General features: G+C 42.0%; 1 long non-coding RNA gene across 1 annotated transcript; it reads right to left on the bottom strand.

Moving 5' to 3' along the window:
- Nucleotides 1-4,032: 4,032 nt before the first annotated feature.
- On the bottom strand, nt 4,033-14,653 carry LOC143261003 (uncharacterized). The gene is made up of 2 exons (XR_013035249.1): nt 14,602-14,653; nt 4,033-4,761 (listed from the first exon to the last, which is right to left on the bottom strand). It is a non-coding gene; the product is annotated as an uncharacterized LOC143261003 (long non-coding RNA).
- Nucleotides 14,654-17,338: the final 2,685 nt, after the last annotated feature.

The following is a 17,338-nucleotide window of genomic DNA, read 5'->3' as shown; positions in this document are numbered from 1 at the left end:
ATGATTCGTACTCAAGCCGCTATATGCACTATTCAGATTTGACGAGGAGATGACTATAAACAGTGCGGGCATGTTCGTCGCAAAAGTCTTCTCGTTAGCTTTAAACTATACGATAGTAGGAGTTATGAATTGTGCATTAAACTTAATATAACAATTTGCGTTCAAATTTTTTCGAGCAAACTTATTATCATACATACAAATACACTGTATGTTACCGTGTTCGTTTGAACAGTTCAAACAGATATATGTATAATTCTTATAGTTCAATACTGTGCATAGTACAAACAGAATTAAGTCTTATTACGAATAATTTCTTTCACGAACCATAACTGAACGCGACATCGGGACAAAAATGTGTAAATTGTACATCCGATCGAAAAAATAGAAAAACTCGTCTCGATGACTACATTGTGCAACATATGTCCAAAATGATCTATTGGAAACAAAAAATACTCCATAAATACTGCAGAATTCATTTGAATTGATAGAATTAAGAATTAACTTTCCTACCTCGAGTATAATGATATAAGAAAATGATCACGTTTTCAGCTGGCATTTATGCATTACTATCCTACAAATGTAAGTTTCATAAATAACGCTAAATATTTATTAATAAAAATAAGATCAGATTAAATAAAACTAATTAAAACAAACACTATGTGGTATTACAACATAGTATAATATAAAGAGTATTTTCCCGAAACTACAGAGATTTAAATTATTATATTATCATTAAAAAGAATTTTTTCAGCTACTTTTAAAGTACACCTATGAGATGATTTATTATGTGTACAACATTATTTAAAATACCAAAATTATGAAATCCTTTTTCGAAAATCATCGGTTAGTGTAAACCAGTGTATTACAAAAGATGAAAGGTAACATTCTCTATTATTCCGAAAATGTCTAGTCATATAAGTCAACATAATAAAAAACATGGAGAATACTTAGGCAATTATGCAAACTAATATTTTTGTAATTTCTATTGCGTGTTTCGTCCAAATTTTAATAGGAGTTTGTAGACAAATGTTTTATTTTATTTTCTTCTCATAGTTACTCTGGGGTTTTAATAATGTCAAGTAGAAAGTTGATTGAAGTCATAGAAAATGTTCACTGGAAGTGTGACATACGAAGAACATTCCTGACATATTTTTCATAGCTTATCTTCCACATACTTTAAATTCGCTCAAGAATAATTATTCTGCCACAGGAAAAAAACGTCGAACATAACGTCGAAAACGTGGGAATTTAAGACAGCGTTAAATTAATTTAAGTCATCCACAACCCACACTCTCAATGAGAGCCAAACGTCCAAATAGCGAAATAACCAAATCGACGACCCAAGCATCTTTTGCAAACGCAATTCAATAGATGAAACTGTGATAACAGCGAAGCCAAGATTAGAAGAAACAATGATGCAAACTCCACTCATCTACAATCTCCCAGGAGCCTCATCTACGCCATTACATCTACCAATAATCTCACTTACCAAGATCAGTGAACCAAGTATAACTTAGTCTATACCTGATTACGAATCTAAATCCCAGGAGAACAGCAGTTCAACTGATGGAGACGAACCAGATATTAGCCCAGTTTTGCCACAACCTACGAACACGGATAACATTGTCACACCAGTAGATGAAATTCGATGAAAATTAATAGAAGAAGCTCGCAGTAGATTAATCGCAGGTCACAAGGGTGTAACGGAAACCTTAAATCAATTAACCCTTTCGGTACTACCGCCGCCTATTGGCGGCATCCACGGAAAGTTATGTGGGCACTTTATGTGGGCACCGTTAACAGCACCAACGGAAAGTTATGTGGGTATGATTACTCTCTATAGTACACATTACTTTACTATTCTGTGTTTAAAATTTCCGGCTGTTCTAATCGTTCCATTATAATATATAATTAGTAACAGTCAACAGCGTGCCTTAATTATATATGTTTTATAATATATAGATAAGCTACGAAAAACAAATTGGAATGTTTGCTTATATCGTTAATTTTTTTAATGTATAACTTACAATTTGAATTTAGTTCCCTTCAGGATGAGTGTAAAACGCTTGAAAGGAGAACAATGAATAAAAGAAATCATTGATTCCAAAAGAGATTCTGATGAAGAAAATCAATATAATTTAGCATTTCGCAAAAGGAGGAACAATCGAGCACGTGTACTTAGCACCTCAGAATCTGGAGAAGCAGAAGAGCCTGAAGTACGAATTGATACTCCTTCTAGCATCAAATGGACATCAAAGAAGCTGAGTCCAAAAATTCATGATGTTACGCCACATCATTCGGGAGTAGTTGGGAACAATTTAAATCGTTCGTCGAGAATTTTGGATTACTTCAGACTACTTTTTTCTGAAGATTTAGTTAAATTTATTGTGGAAAAAACAAACAATTACTGGTGTCGACAGAAGGGTTCAGAAGGGATGGAAGTGGATGAATTATATTGTTTTATTGCTGCGTCGTTATTAATGACGCGAACCAAAAAGCTATCCTTAAATGAATATTGGTCTAAAGATAAGCTTCTCCGAAGCGATATATTCAGTCAAATTATGAGTAGAGATCGCTACTTTTCATTATTGAAAGTGTTGCATTTTACGGACATAGTCGGTCGCACTGCTGATCGTTTATACAAAATAAATGAAGTAGTGGAAATGCTACGAACATCTTTTTATCAATGCATTTCAGCCATACCAGCGGTTATGTATAGACGAAAGTCTACTCCTCTACAAAGGCCGTCTCTCATTTAAACAATATATTTCCTCGAAAAGGAGTAGGTTTGGTATAAAATCATTCCTACTTTGTGACTGCAAGACGGATTATATCCAAGATATAATCATTTATTGTGGGGCTAGTGCTACTGTAGCTACCGAATATCAATATATTGGAAAGCCAGGGAACATTGTAATGTCGCTTTTGCAACCTTTTCTAAACAAAGGCCATACTATTTATCTGGACAACTGGTTTTCCAGTCCCATATTGTTCAACCTACTCCACGAAAAAAGTACGGACGCTTGTGGCACTGTACAAAGAAGACGGAAAGAGATGCTTAAAATAACTGATAAATTGAAAAAAGAAGAGGCAGTGTTCCGCTCATCTGAAAATCTGTTTGCAATGAAAATGGTTTGATAGAAAGAAATTTTATATGCTTTTCACACTATCCATACCGCAGAATTTGCAGAAGTACCTAAGAAGTCAAGAAAAAATGAAATTATTCTAAAGCCCAAATGCGTAATAGATTATAACTCTTCAATGAGTACAATCGATAAATCAGATATGGTGATAATTACTATCGATGCAACTCGCGCGCGCAAAAGTTTAAAGTGGTATCGCAAATACTCTCTCTCTCTCTTTTTCCACTTGATCGACATTTGCGTGTGGAACGCATACTGCCTATATAAGCACACTACAAAAAAACAAATCTCAATGGCGAAATTTCACCTTCAGTTGATTAAGGAAATATTAGAAAAATAACACAAGAATCATGAATATCATCGGTGCAGCAAGTCAAGAAGTAATTATCCCACAAGGCTCACAGGGGGACATTTTCCTTCGATATATCAGTCGGTGGTGTGGGACGTGAATCCAAGTATCAGTGCGAACAATGTAATGTGGGCTTGCGCGTTTCCCCTTGTTACGAAAACTATCACACCAAGTTACACTATTAGTTTTGTCGTTGATTATATTTCACTATTAGTTTTATTATTTATTATGTTACACTATTAATTTTATTATTTATTTTAATTTTGTAATATTGGACCATATTATTTATATCAATGCTATTTACTTTAATTAATGTACTGTAAAGAAAAAGATATGATTTTAAAACGTTAAGCGCCATGCCTGTTTTGTCTGTCCTTCCGTCTGATCCGCGAGATAAGATACCGTCGAAATCTCGGTTTTCTGCCGAGGATTGGTTTAGGTTACGACAAAGCAGTATAAACATTTTAGAAATGTTTTTCAAACACGTTAAATTCCGCGTCAGTAACCGATGTCACGGTCCGAATGAAAAGTTTAGTGTCAATCACGCTCGAGATCTCTATGAATGCCGCAAAACATGTTTTCGCGGTTTACGCTGTCGGACAGTGCAACCACTCTTGCGAAAAACTTCCTCGTTCCACGAATGTATAACCGCGGCCAGGTCCTCCGTACCGAAAGGGTTAAAAGAAAAATATGACTGCCCCGAAATGAGAAAAGATTCACAAGAATTCGTTCGTTCACTTATCAGAACAAAACCCGTCAACCCGTGATTATTACGGACACATCTCTGGAACCTTTTGACGAACTTGCCATCGACACATTTGGACTACTTCCAAAAACAATCAATGGAAATCGCTACATTTTAACTATGCGAGACAATTTAAAAAAGTATTGGTTAGCAGTTGTTTTATCAGATATTAAAGCCATGATAATAGTTGACGCGTCCGCGAGTCATTTCATTGCAATATGTGAGACACCAAAATCCATTTCGATAGATGAAAACACTAGTTTCTTGGGAAACTAATGCTACATGTTGCCGAGATGGATCGTTAAAAAGGAGCCATATATTGTATTAACAGAACATCTAAAACAATACATCGAGTCATATGAAGAATGGGACCTCTACTTACCATTTGCCATGATTTCATATAAATACCTCCGTCCACGAAGCTACGAATTTCACATCCCACGAATTAATCTTCGGGAATTACGATAAGTGAGCTAATCCGACATAACTTATGGTGGAGTAATACGTCCATGTGTAAAAAGAACCTGAAACAAGTAAATTCGATCCACGTTACATCGGGCCATACGAGATAGTAGATGTCGGATATAAATAATGCAATTTTAAAAACAGATGCGACCGGACACCTAATCGCGAAACATCAGGATAAATTAAAACACTCCTTCGTCTTCGATAGTTCGTCCGACACAAATTAAAAATTGGAATCACTTTCAGGATGAAGTAAATCCCGCTGATTATCCAGAGGTGCACGAGGATCTCTTAATATGCTAATGTATAAGGAAAATGCAACTCGTGTTTGAAGCTGAAGAATACAAATTGTGTGAAAAATGTTGGTCTCGAGTGGCAGCAGAAGAAAGAGAATTATTTCCTGAAGGCTGCTGGCATACCATCGCAGGAAACCACAGAAGTGAGGCAGATTGTCATTGTGAAGGATATGGTTCTGTAATCCTGGAAACATCAAACGCTAGTCGATGCCGAGAATGCATCGAAGAATACATATTTCGAAATGTAACTGGAGACATTACAGTAATTAAAACATGGCAAGGCCATTGATGTGGTTACTCAGTGGTAGCATCATGACCGTTGACAGCAACACACGCACATATATACTGCAAATAATTAATTTATACAAGCAGGAGAGTCATCGGATGAGAGCATTAATACTTTTGAAGAACTACTTCAATGTAGCAAGGAAAAAAATGTAGACCTTATATTTCATTGTGGAGATTTATTTCACGATGCGAAACCAACAACTTCTGATGAATTAAAATGTATGGAATTGTTAAATAAATACTATATGGGTCCCAGGTTAGCAAGATATGATAATATCAATATAAGATGGTATTTGAAGTACGACAAATATTAATGATTGTCTTTTCATCAGAGCAATTAACATCCAATTTTTGAGCGAGCCAGAATTAACATTCCCACACTGTACTTTTAAAACTGTAAATTTTTAGGATCCAAATTTTAATATTGACATGCTAATATTTTCCATTCACGGGAAAAATGACCATCCAAGTAAGAAATATAATATCAATAGTTTAAGTACAGTGATTTTTCAACATTGATTCAGCCATTAGTAATTATAATCAAAATTATAGGTTGTGGAATAAATGGGCCAAATGGACTTGTTGTCTGTGTCTGGTTTCATAAATTATTTTGGAAAATGGACAGCCACCCCTAAAATGATCATTCCTCCACTGATGATAAAAATGGGTAATACCCATGTTGCAATTTTTGGTTTAAGCTGCATGAACGATGATAAATTAATACGGATGTTGAACGATTTTAAGGTGAACTTATGAGATCCATATATGTATTGAGAGGTCTTTCCATTTTTTTTTATTGCACATGATTTTCATTCATAGGTGAAATGCTTTAATTTGTTTGTTTTACATAAAAAACGTGCACCATGTCTTAAACGTGGATATACTTCGGAAGCCCACCTTCCCTCTTTTGTTGACTTTGTCGTGTGGGGAGGGGAACAGGAATGTTGTATCACACACGTGTTTAACTCTAAAAGACAATACTACATTTCTCAAACAGGTATATTTTTAGATTTATTTATTAATTATGATGCATGAAAAATAAGAAACTACTGCTTAAGAAACGCACTTACAGATTGCGATTTCTTTATGCGAAGGCGAATCAAAGGCCAAACACATTGTCATACTTAGCGTAAACGGTAATAAGTTTAAGTTGAAGAAATTGAAATTAAAAACCGTTAGACCATTTGTGTTTGACACTCTGGTCCTTAATGATACAAATATAAAAAGTAACAATGATAGATTGCTATCAGAATCAGTTTTTAATATCGTCGACCGACGAATAGAAAATGAATTGATTCCTAGTACCACGGAACAATTGTCAAATCATCCGAAGCAACCGGTCTTGCCATATATTCGATTGAAAGTAATTTACTTGAAAGATAAAGAACGGTTCGATTCGACCAGGTAAGATTCTATTAGTATATTAACGAATACAAGTAATAAATGGAAATAAATAATATGTGTATTTTAGATTGGCACAGAAATATTATGATAAAGTTGCTAATTCTCACGAATTAATTGTATTCTGTAAAACAAGAAGTTCCGGTAAGTACTCCAGGATACGACTGACATTATGAGCTATACTGAGGTAAACAAAAATTGCGATATTCTACAAGGTGCTCGAAGGTAAAATTTGTGTTTGGTTTTTTAATTAGGAGAATTAAGGTTTTGTGGAAACCACATACAAGCAAAACTAAAAGGACACCAGTTTGGTTGAAAATAAAAACCTATGAACAATACTAACAGTGAATGATCTAAATAAAGCATTAGGTAAATTTGTTAACAAAAATAACACTAACGCTTTTAATAACCTACAGAGGTCAAGCATATACAATGTAATATTTCAAAATATTGATTTGCCATTATAAGCTCGATTGTATTGTTACAATTAATTCTTTACATATAGTCGTGAAATAAAAGAACTTGTGCTATGTTTGGAAACTACTGAAACAACTGCAGATATTGGAAATATCAGGAAAGAAATTAAAAATTATTGTGATAAGAGAAAGGAGGAAGCACAAAAAGAAGAGACAGAAGTATATGTGTTTCGGCCGAATCGCGGACCGCGGGTCAACGCACGCTCGACTTTCGATGTACGCCGTCTCGCCGTTTTTGTCGAATAAACGGCGAGGCGGCAAGACAAAAACACGATCGACGTGCGTTGGCCCGACCGTCAAACGCTCGCCTCGGCCTAATTGTATACATGCAGCGTTTTTGCCTTAGGAGGCAATGACCGGCTTTCGACACCTGACGATGCGTCACCTTGAGCATCGGCCAGGTGTCTATATATACTGCCGCAAATGTGATAACGAGAGATTCTCCAAGATATCGATATAGCGAACAGTCAAGTTTGATTTAGCGCCCCTTGCGCCGATACGAAGCCGTGCTTCAGTTTTTATAGTTCTGTCGTAGCCGTGCTACACTGCATACGCCAAACGGAGCCGTGCTCCAAAAGCTTGTAATTCAAAGGACTGTGGAGTCCAAAACAAATAAATCGCGTGTCGTCTCCTCCCGAATTCCGGCGTTTTAATTTTGTGCCGTGCGCAACATTTCTGGTCCTTCGAGCCGGATCGCGGAGACGACACAGGAGAGAGAAAACATCTCCATCAACAGCGTCGATCACGCAGTCGATCGACGCGTACGAGTGCCTATAACACTGCTGGTCAACATGGAGCAACTCATCAAGGAGCAAGAGCTCACTATCGGGGGCCTTTGCCGGATCCTGCCCAATTTCAAGCGCCTGGGAAAGGCGAAATTCACCGAAGCCGCCGCCGAAGAACGCCTTCGCCGCCTGCGGACCGAGTGGGACGCGTGCCGACGCCTCCACCTCCAGTTGGAGCTGAAGGCCACTTCCGAAGAACGGGAAACCCGCGACTACTTCAAACAGGGGTACTTCGAGCGGGCCGAAGCAGAGTTTGAACAGGCAAGTGATTTTTTCGTGGAACTGATCGCTTCATTTAGGAGCGGAGCGTCTGCGCTGGCTGACGCGAGTCAGACCAGGGAGCCCGACTCCTGTAGCGCGCCCGTGGCGCAGCTACCGCGACTCCCATTGCCGAGGTTCGCCGGCTGCTACACGGAGTGGCCGAGCTTCTCGGACCAGTTTGAGTCGCTGGTCGTGAAGAACCGGACTCTTCACGACGTCCAGCGACTACAGTACCTCAAGGGTGCTTTAGAGGGAGAAGCAGCGTCCGAGATTGCTCACTACTCCGTGACAGCGGCGAACTTCGGCATCGCGTGGGCGGCCTTGGTCAGGAGGTATGACCGGAAGCGACTGGTCGTCAGTGCGCTCCTGTCGAGCTTCCTGACCCTTGCGCCGCTCACCCGCGATCGCGACGGCAGCGGTCTCGCCTTGCTGCGTCGTCGCACTAACGAGGCGTTGGCCCAGCTGCGAAACTTGGGGCGGCCGGTGGACCATTGGGACGACCTGCTGGTCCACCTAACGGTGGAAAAACTCGACCCGACGTCGAGGGAGGCGTGGGTCCACGAAATCCGCGCCGCCGTGGATCCACCCACGTATGCCTCTCTCGACGAATTCCTGGAGTATCGGGCCGGGTCCTTCGCGGAGCTTAGGATGGCTCCGGAGCCCTCGGCTACCTCCGCGGAGCGTAGGCCGGCCCGACCTCCACCACCGGTACGCTCCCACGCGATGGCGACGACGACGACGGCGAGCCGTTGCCGGAAGTGCGGCGACAACCACCCGCTGTTCCGGTGCCCTGCGTTCAGGGGCATGGCGATCAACCTGCGCCGGGATTTTGTTAGGGCGCGCGGTTGCTGCTTCAACTGCCTCCGTTCGGGACACCCCGCGACATCGTGTCCTTCCGCGTCGCGCTGCTCCGTTTGCAACGGCTCGCACCACACCCTGATTCACCAGGATTCCGGGGTTGGTGGCGGGCCAGAGTCAACCGCGGTAGAACCCGGGCGGGAAACAGCGACGAATATCTCCGCTTCGTCCGTGGTCCACAACTGCGTCGCACGCTGGAGCGGGAGCAGGGCCGTACTGCTCGCGACCGCTCTAGTATGGGTAGAGACACGCGACGGGGGGGTAAGGCCGGTGAGAGCCCTGTTGGACCAGGGATCGGAGGCGACCTTCGTCTCCGAATCCCTCGTCCAGGCCCTCCGCCTTCCGAAGCGGCCTGCGGCTATCACCGTGACTGGTGCGGGGGACGCGCCGGTGGGTCGCGTGACTTCGCGGGTCGATCTGGTGTTACGGTTGACCGGGCGCGGGAACGCTCCTATGCCGCTTTCCGCGTTCGTCCTCCGGAGACTTACCGGGTACGCGCCCAAGACGACCGTCGACACTCGCGTATACCCGCATCTGCAGGACCTCATTTTAGCGGACCCTGATCCGACAAGAGATCTCCCTGTTGATCTCTTAATCGGGGCCGATCGTTACGGGGATGTGATCGGTCCCGGCCTGCGCCGCGGAACACCCGGCCAGCCAATTGCGCAAAATACCATATTCGGTTGGGTCGTCTCGGGCGCCGCGTCGATACCCGCGAACGATCCCGATCCCTCCGCGGCGTCCCTGCACTGTCGCGCGGAGGAAAGGTTGCAGCAGCAATTGCGTTGTTCTGGGAGCCCGAGGAGGCGAGTCCCAAATCTGTTCCCCCCCCTGACGAGTCGAGGTGCGGCGAACATTCCGTCAACACCGTCTCACGGCGGGCGGACGGTCGGTGCGTGGTTCGGTTGCCCCTTGCGTACCGAACCACCCCTCGCTCTCGGCTCGTCAAAGGGCCGTGCCCTAGCCATGCTCCACGGAGTCGAGCGGCGACTCAAGGGCGACAGAAATCGGAGCAAAAATATTGCTGCAGGAGTTATGGTTGGGGGGTGCGGATTGGGACGCTCCGCTCCCGGACGAGCTCAACCAGACGTGGTGCGAACTCGTCGCCGAGTTACCGCTCTTAAGCGCCGCACGAGTGCCACGCTGGTTTGGCATCTTTCAATCCCCGCGCAGGGGGGAGCAATACGAGTTGCACGGTTCCGCGGACGCGTCTTCGCGCGCGCATGGTGCGGTGGTGTATCTGCTAGCGCGACCGTTCCCGAGCGAACCCTCGGGAACCCAGGTGACCCTCGTCGCCTCGCGGGCCATGGTCGCTCCCGTCAACATGCTACCGGTTTGTCGCGGCCCTTCGTCGAAGGAGGAATAGTCCCTCGGATTGCGAGTCGCCGATGCGGCGGGCGAGGATCTTGTGGCTCCGTTGGCTGCAGGGTGGCGCCTTCGCATCGGAGATACGCGCCGTCCGAAAATCCCAATTCGTCGGGCGATCGTCGCCCTTGCGACGGTTGAGCCCATTTCTCGACGAGGCAGGATTGCTCCGCGTGGGGGGACGTCTAGACAACTCGTCCCGCGCGTACGACGAGAAACACCCCATCCTCCTCCCGAAGCACCCAGTGGTGGATTTGCTGGTGGAGGCTGTGCACCTCACGGCCCTCCACAGTGGACCCCAGCTCACCTTGAGCGTGCTGAGGAGGACGTATTGGCTTCTGGGCGCCCGAGATACGGTTAGAAGAGTGACCTGGAGGTGCGTAGCTTGCGCAAGGCATCGCGCATCTCCAGCGTCCCAACTCATGGGCACGTTGCCCTTATCGCGGGTAAACCCTTCGCGGCCCTTCTCGCACGTGGGCGTCGACTATGCGGGCCCCCTCTGGACCCGCATGGGGAAGGGCCGGGGTTATCGGGCCCAGAAGTCATACATCGGGGTGTTCGTGTGCTTCGCGACCCGCGCGATCCACCTCGAGCTGGTGAGCGACTGCACCACGGCGGGCTTCTTGGCTGCACTGCGGAGGTTCGTCTCCCGTCGGGGTAGGCCCGCTGCCATTTATTCCGACAACGGAGCGAACTTCCGCGGTGCCGCACGGGAGCTCGCAGCGATGGTTCGGGCGGTCCGCGACTCAGCCGAGGTATCGGCCTTTCTCGGAGAGGCCGACATCGTGTGGCATTTCTCCCCACCCGGAGCTCCGCATTTCGGCGGTTTATGGGAAGCGGGGGTTAAGGCAGTAAAACGCCACTTAGCACGGGTGGTTGGCCAGCACACCCTCACCTTTGAGGAGATGTGCACCCTGTTGAGCACCGTCGAGGCATGCCTTAATTCCCGCCCTCTAACACCGATGTCGAGCGATCCGACGGACTACGCGGCCCTTACACCGGGGCATTTCTTGGCGGGGGCACCCTTGCTTACGCTTCCGGGAGAACGTTCGCCGGACACCGCCGCCTCCCCCTTGTCCCGATGGCAAGGGGTCGAAACCATGCGTGCCAATTTTTGGAAACAATGGAACCACGAGTATCTCCACACGCTGCAGGAGCGCAGCAAATGGTGGCGTGTCGAGAGGAACCTGCAGGTGGGAGATCTCGTGGTTCTTCGCGACGCGAATTGCCCACCGGCGTGTTGGCGCCTCGCACGCGTGCAGACGCTGCACCCCGGTGAGGACGGCCGAGTTCGAGTCGTAACCATTCGCACCGCCGGCGGATGTTACACTCGGCCGATCACGCAGCTCGTGCGCTTGCCGGTGGACATGCCCGCTGGACCCTCCTCAGGACCGGAGCAGTAGCGAGGGAAGGCGAGCGTACATGGCGGGCGGAGCGTGCTCGCCATTTAGTTAATAAGATCAGCGGAGCTGAGGCGGGCGGTATGTTTCGGCCGAATCGCGGACCGCGGGTCAACGCACGCTCGACTTTCGATGTACGCCGTCTCGCCGTTTTTGTCGAATAAACGGCGAGGCGGCAAGACAATAACACGATCGACGTGCGTTGGCCCGACCGTCAAACGCTCGCCTCGGCCTAATTGTATACATGCAGCGTTTTTGCCTTAGGAGGCAATGACCGGCTTTCGACACCTGACGATGCGTCACCTTGAGCATCGGCCAGGTGTCTATATATACTGCCGCAAATGTGATAACGAGAGATTCTCCAAGATATCGATATAGCGAACAGTCAAGTTTGATTTAGCGCCCCTTGCGCCGATACGAAGCCGTGCTTCAGTTTTTATAGTTCTGTCGTAGCCGTGCTACACTGCATACGCCAAACGGAGCCGTGCTCCAAAAGCTTGTAATTCAAAGGACTGTGGAGTCCAAAACAAATAAATCGCGTGTCGTCTCCTCCCGAATTCCGGCGTTTTAATTTTGTGCCGTGCGCAACAATATGTATACTTGCAAACAAACTCATTTAAAAATGATAATATACTATCAGATTTGACAGATTGGATAATCGCATGCTATTTTATAGATGCAAACATTATTTGCTAATAGACTGGTAAAACCCTTCAATAATGACGAGATAATAGTTATTGACAGTAGTAGTAACAATGAAGAAGAAGCGGAAAAAACAGATAAAGCTAATGGCAGTGGAGCATGTAACAAAAGCAAAGAAACCGATAAAAATAATGAAAATCATAAAAATTCTGTTGGTATAACATCTGAGAGGTAATTTACTTTAACTCAAAAACAGACAACAGCGCAGGTACATCATCGAACTCTATTAAACGATTCACAGTTTATATGCATAGGTCTTTGATTTACTATTATCCATGACATTTTATCATTTGCTACAGGATGAAGCATTGGGCGGTGATGTAATAAAGAAAATAAATTGAGGGAAGCCTAATAAAATACGGTTCCTACGCAATTTCGATTCCAATTTAGATTAGTTTGTCCAGGTCCGAATCCTTGTTTATACACTACTTGTAAAACATTATATTAAACAAATACTTTTCATTAAATCTTGAAATATTTGATAATATATAATATATATTATATATAATTCGGACATTCAAGTTGCAACAACAAAAAATACATACTATAAACAAATCTTAAAATAGTATAAAATAGAGATTTAAAAACGACATCAATCTTAAATAAATACTAATGATAGAACAACTAGTACAAGAACTAGTAAAACACCGTTTATCTGGACTGTGTTTATCCAACATAGTAACCCGTTACCAACAATTGGATGTCAGGAACGACGCGACATACCCATTATACAACACACTGTTTTTGTTTCTTAGTTAGAAATTCTAGCATAGTCTTCCTGCATAGAATGTAAGATAAGTAACGATTTAATTCAGTTACTTGTATGTATGTGATTCGTCCAGAAACTATATTCTCATTACGTCTTCACACAAATCAAACGAAAAGAGAAAAAGATTGGTGCTTTGTATTGAAGAAAAATTTGAAATTAATAGACGCTTCAGAAACAATTAATTTCTTGTCTCGTAAATATAACATTGGTAGATTTACTGTATATATCATAAAAAAATTATAAAGATAACATATTAAAATGCAAAGAAGATGATGCAGCAAACACGAATAGAGGAATAAAAATGAATAACAGCTTCTAAAAGTGGGTGAAAGTAATTCATCTTTGCATGAAAGATCAGATAGCGAACAAACCGTAATCACAAAGTTATATGTATAATGTCGCAAGGTGCATTTCGCACTGCGTAGAGTACGATGTAGAAAATGTGATTAAAAATGATGGAAATGATAAAGGATTTCATATTCTTAACGACAATAAAATAATATCTCAAGTTATAGAGGATCAATCTGAAGTGAATGTATAATCAGGTACGCTATACAGTATGTTATACAATACTTACATTAAACAACTTAAAAAACAGTTTCAGATATCTAGAAATAAAGAAATAAATACAAGACATGCCCATAAAGCGACATTTTATTAGAAAATAAGCTTACATATTGCAAAGAAAATATATTAGGAATTGTAGATCTCGATAAGTTACATGCATGCCGAAAATTTCATCGAAATCAGTTAACGCAAGGTCATAGTTACGAGCATTAAACAAATTTTAAAACAGCAACTTTCTCACAATTATTGGACAGAAATATTAAAAATCAGGACAAAACTGCGATTTTTACGATCTTTAATTGTTTACCGCTTATACCAAAGTCAACCGATTCCGCTGAAATTTTCAATATGCATATAAATTACCGAGATCTACGAAATGCATTTCTTAAATCATCGTTATATATATTTCGTCATATATTATTTTCTTTAATCATTCGAAAGCAATAACAAAATTCAAGTTGTTCAGTCCAGTTCTAAGCAAGTTATGGCGTATTAAAAGTTGTCCGAATATTAATATAAATAAATATGGCCGCGACGCCATATATCCGCAAGAACCGATTGCCCACGTGGAAGACACGTGCTTCCAGTTTCGCAAGCTTTCTCGAGACGCCATATGCGTAACGCACGTGGCGTGTAATAATTCGCACTGGCGAATAATTAGCCCATCCGACAGAAGGTGTCCGAGCCATTGAAATGTAAATGAAGAAATTCGTACTGATAATGAGACTTACCGAAAAACCGATCAGAAATTCCCAGTTACGAATGCGGATCCTGGCCGGTCACTAATCTTGACATATCTTTACAACGGTGTTGCCAGCACTGTCCTTTATTATTTCGCCTGCTGCCCTATGGTCTTTAGCGGCTATCTTCCTTCATTTCGTATGAATTAATCTCGGCTCGAATTGTCACAGTTATACTTATTTCTTCCAAACACCCAACGCTACGGTCAACGCGACAGTGATCCTCGTTCTCGGCAGATCGCTTCCTCAGCCAGAAACGAGGCATTCCCCACTCCCCAGACTCACGGCTCGGCACGACGCACAAACTCTACGCGCACTCGCCGCTGCTCAGGGCCGGCACCATTCGACTCAGCCCACGCTCCGAGCGTCCTAGATCTCGCGCATAATTCAGTGACTGTAGAGAATACCGCAACATGTTACAATTTCAAGAAATTTCAGTTTATGCAAATACGATAAGCTCAATAAATGGAAAACCAAGAAAGGAATTGGTGGCCAGAACTTTAAAGGACAAACATCTCGAAAGTGAAAACATGTGACATTCAGTGTTTTTTCTTCCAGCCGCAGAATTTCCTTCTTTCCTGATTTTGTTAAAAGACTTACTAATCACTTTGCAAATAAAGATAAAAAAAATACAAAAATCATGCTTTCCACAAAACAAAAAAATAAATTATTATATTCAAAAAACTCTACCAAATTTCAGAAAAACAGTCTAGACTGAGCCCTCTTACAGCAAACTACGTGTTACATTTAAGATTACTTTTTCTGTCCGTGAAATGTGTATACGCTGTACGTGATTGTACTGAACATGTGTAATAAATTATGATACCCAAAGCTCATACAATTTTCGAAGTTTAGTATTTACCTAGCACTCTTTATAGTGATTAGATCAGTGCACAGAGATTGACATATAGTAATTAGATGAGTGTGCAGATGATAACTAGAAAAGGCTCAGTAAATGAGCCGTTCAGTGCACACATCGCTTAACTCCATAAAAGAAAAAGTTGAGAAACGCGATGAAACAATGTACATTGTTTTCTAAAATTCCTGTTATAATATAGATTCACACATATAATGTAGAATGCATAAATACAGATATAGCTTTCATCTGACGCTGTATAAAATTAATAAGAAAGAATAGCCAAAAAATAATCGTCAGTAATGTTACAGCTTTTATGTGACTGGTGGAGTTAATCAATTTGGCAACTGAAAAAAAGTAGTAAAGTTAAATTTAGTCTTTAAATTTTTAAGTTTTTTATTACAGATAAAGTCAGTTATTATATATTTTTATTACAGCTTTTGCATAAACATGAATGTTCACAGTTCTGTTATATTATATTATGTGTAATTAATTCATCAGAAATATTATAAATAATGTCTTCTTCATCAGCTGGATGTGAGGATTCGTCATTTCGATTTGTTGTCAAGTTTTTATAGTAATCATGTTCAACAGGAGGAATGTATTTTAGCAGGTCCATCATGCCTCTCCATTTTTCCCTTGTCACAGTTCTGCCTTTAGGAAATAATAAAGGCTGATATATATTTTTCAAACTTTGCGGTCTACCTGATACAGATTTTCTTAAATTAATGGCTTTAAATTCTGTATCTTCATTATAATCACATTTGAATTGTATGAGATGGGGTTTGGACCTTTCTAATTTTATCCAGCGTATTTTAAGCCAATTTACTGGAAAGCCTGTGACGGTTACTTTTCTGTTAATGATTGATTGTTCTAAAGGTTTTGTTGAAAAAATATCTTGGTGGGTCATTTGGATTAGATGAAATGGAGCTTTCTTTTTACATGTTTTGATTATATTGTACCAATCATCTGGTGAAAAAATGTTTTGATTTTTTTTCGTACGTGACTCAATAATGGCAAAATCTGAGTCATTAGGCAAATAGCTGTGCCCACTTACCAAAAATTTCATTTCAATTGACTCAGCTCTTATTTCCATACTCTGAACAAGTTTCAATAAACTTAAGACAGTTTTAATATTTCTGTTTTGCCCGGTACACGAATCCGAATATGTTATTATGTTTTCAAAGTTTGTAGCGTAAGTCTTTATGTACTTTATTAGACAAGATGAAATTTCTTGAGACCCACGAGATCCTTCAGTTTCTGGCCAAACAAACATGTGGCTTATATTTTTACTGAATTCATGACATCCGAAATTATAAACATATAAATTACGCTTATAATAAGCTACGGATGTGGTCAGCTTGGGAAAGGTCAAAGCTTCTTCCAAGTCGAAAGAAAATAAGAAAACTTTTTCTGATGTTGCCATTCGGTCGGCAGCCATTTGACTGCGAGCCCGTTCAGCCTCTTCTAAGTGAGTTTCCTTTTCAATTTCTGCCATCTTCTTTCCCTCACCGTCTGAGGATTGAATTTTTATTTGCAAAGCATCACAATTTTGACACGTATCCTTTGATGGTTGTTTAAAATGTAAATTAAATTTTGTAGAGAACACATTACAGTAATACTTTTCTTTCACTGGTACTATATTTTCCTTTTCACATTCTGTGACGTATAGTTCATACATCTTCTTAATATTTAAGTCAGGATCTAAATATTGTCGTCTTGGATTATGAGCTCTAGTGTAGTGACTACGGTAGGCTGGAAATAACTTTATATGTTTTATAACACTTGTGTCATCTATTTTATTGCTTGCAACATGGCCTTTGCGCAGATCAACCAAAGATGTAACTTGTTCTTTAGGACAACATTTGTATA

The sequence above is a fragment of the Megalopta genalis genome, unplaced genomic scaffold, assembly GCF_051020955.1.
Source record: "Megalopta genalis isolate 19385.01 unplaced genomic scaffold, iyMegGena1_principal scaffold0030, whole genome shotgun sequence".
Lineage (NCBI taxonomy): Eukaryota > Metazoa > Arthropoda > Insecta > Hymenoptera > Halictidae > Megalopta > Megalopta genalis.
Note: the sequence above shows the minus strand (reverse complement) of the source record. Positions and strands in the feature narration are given on the sequence as shown.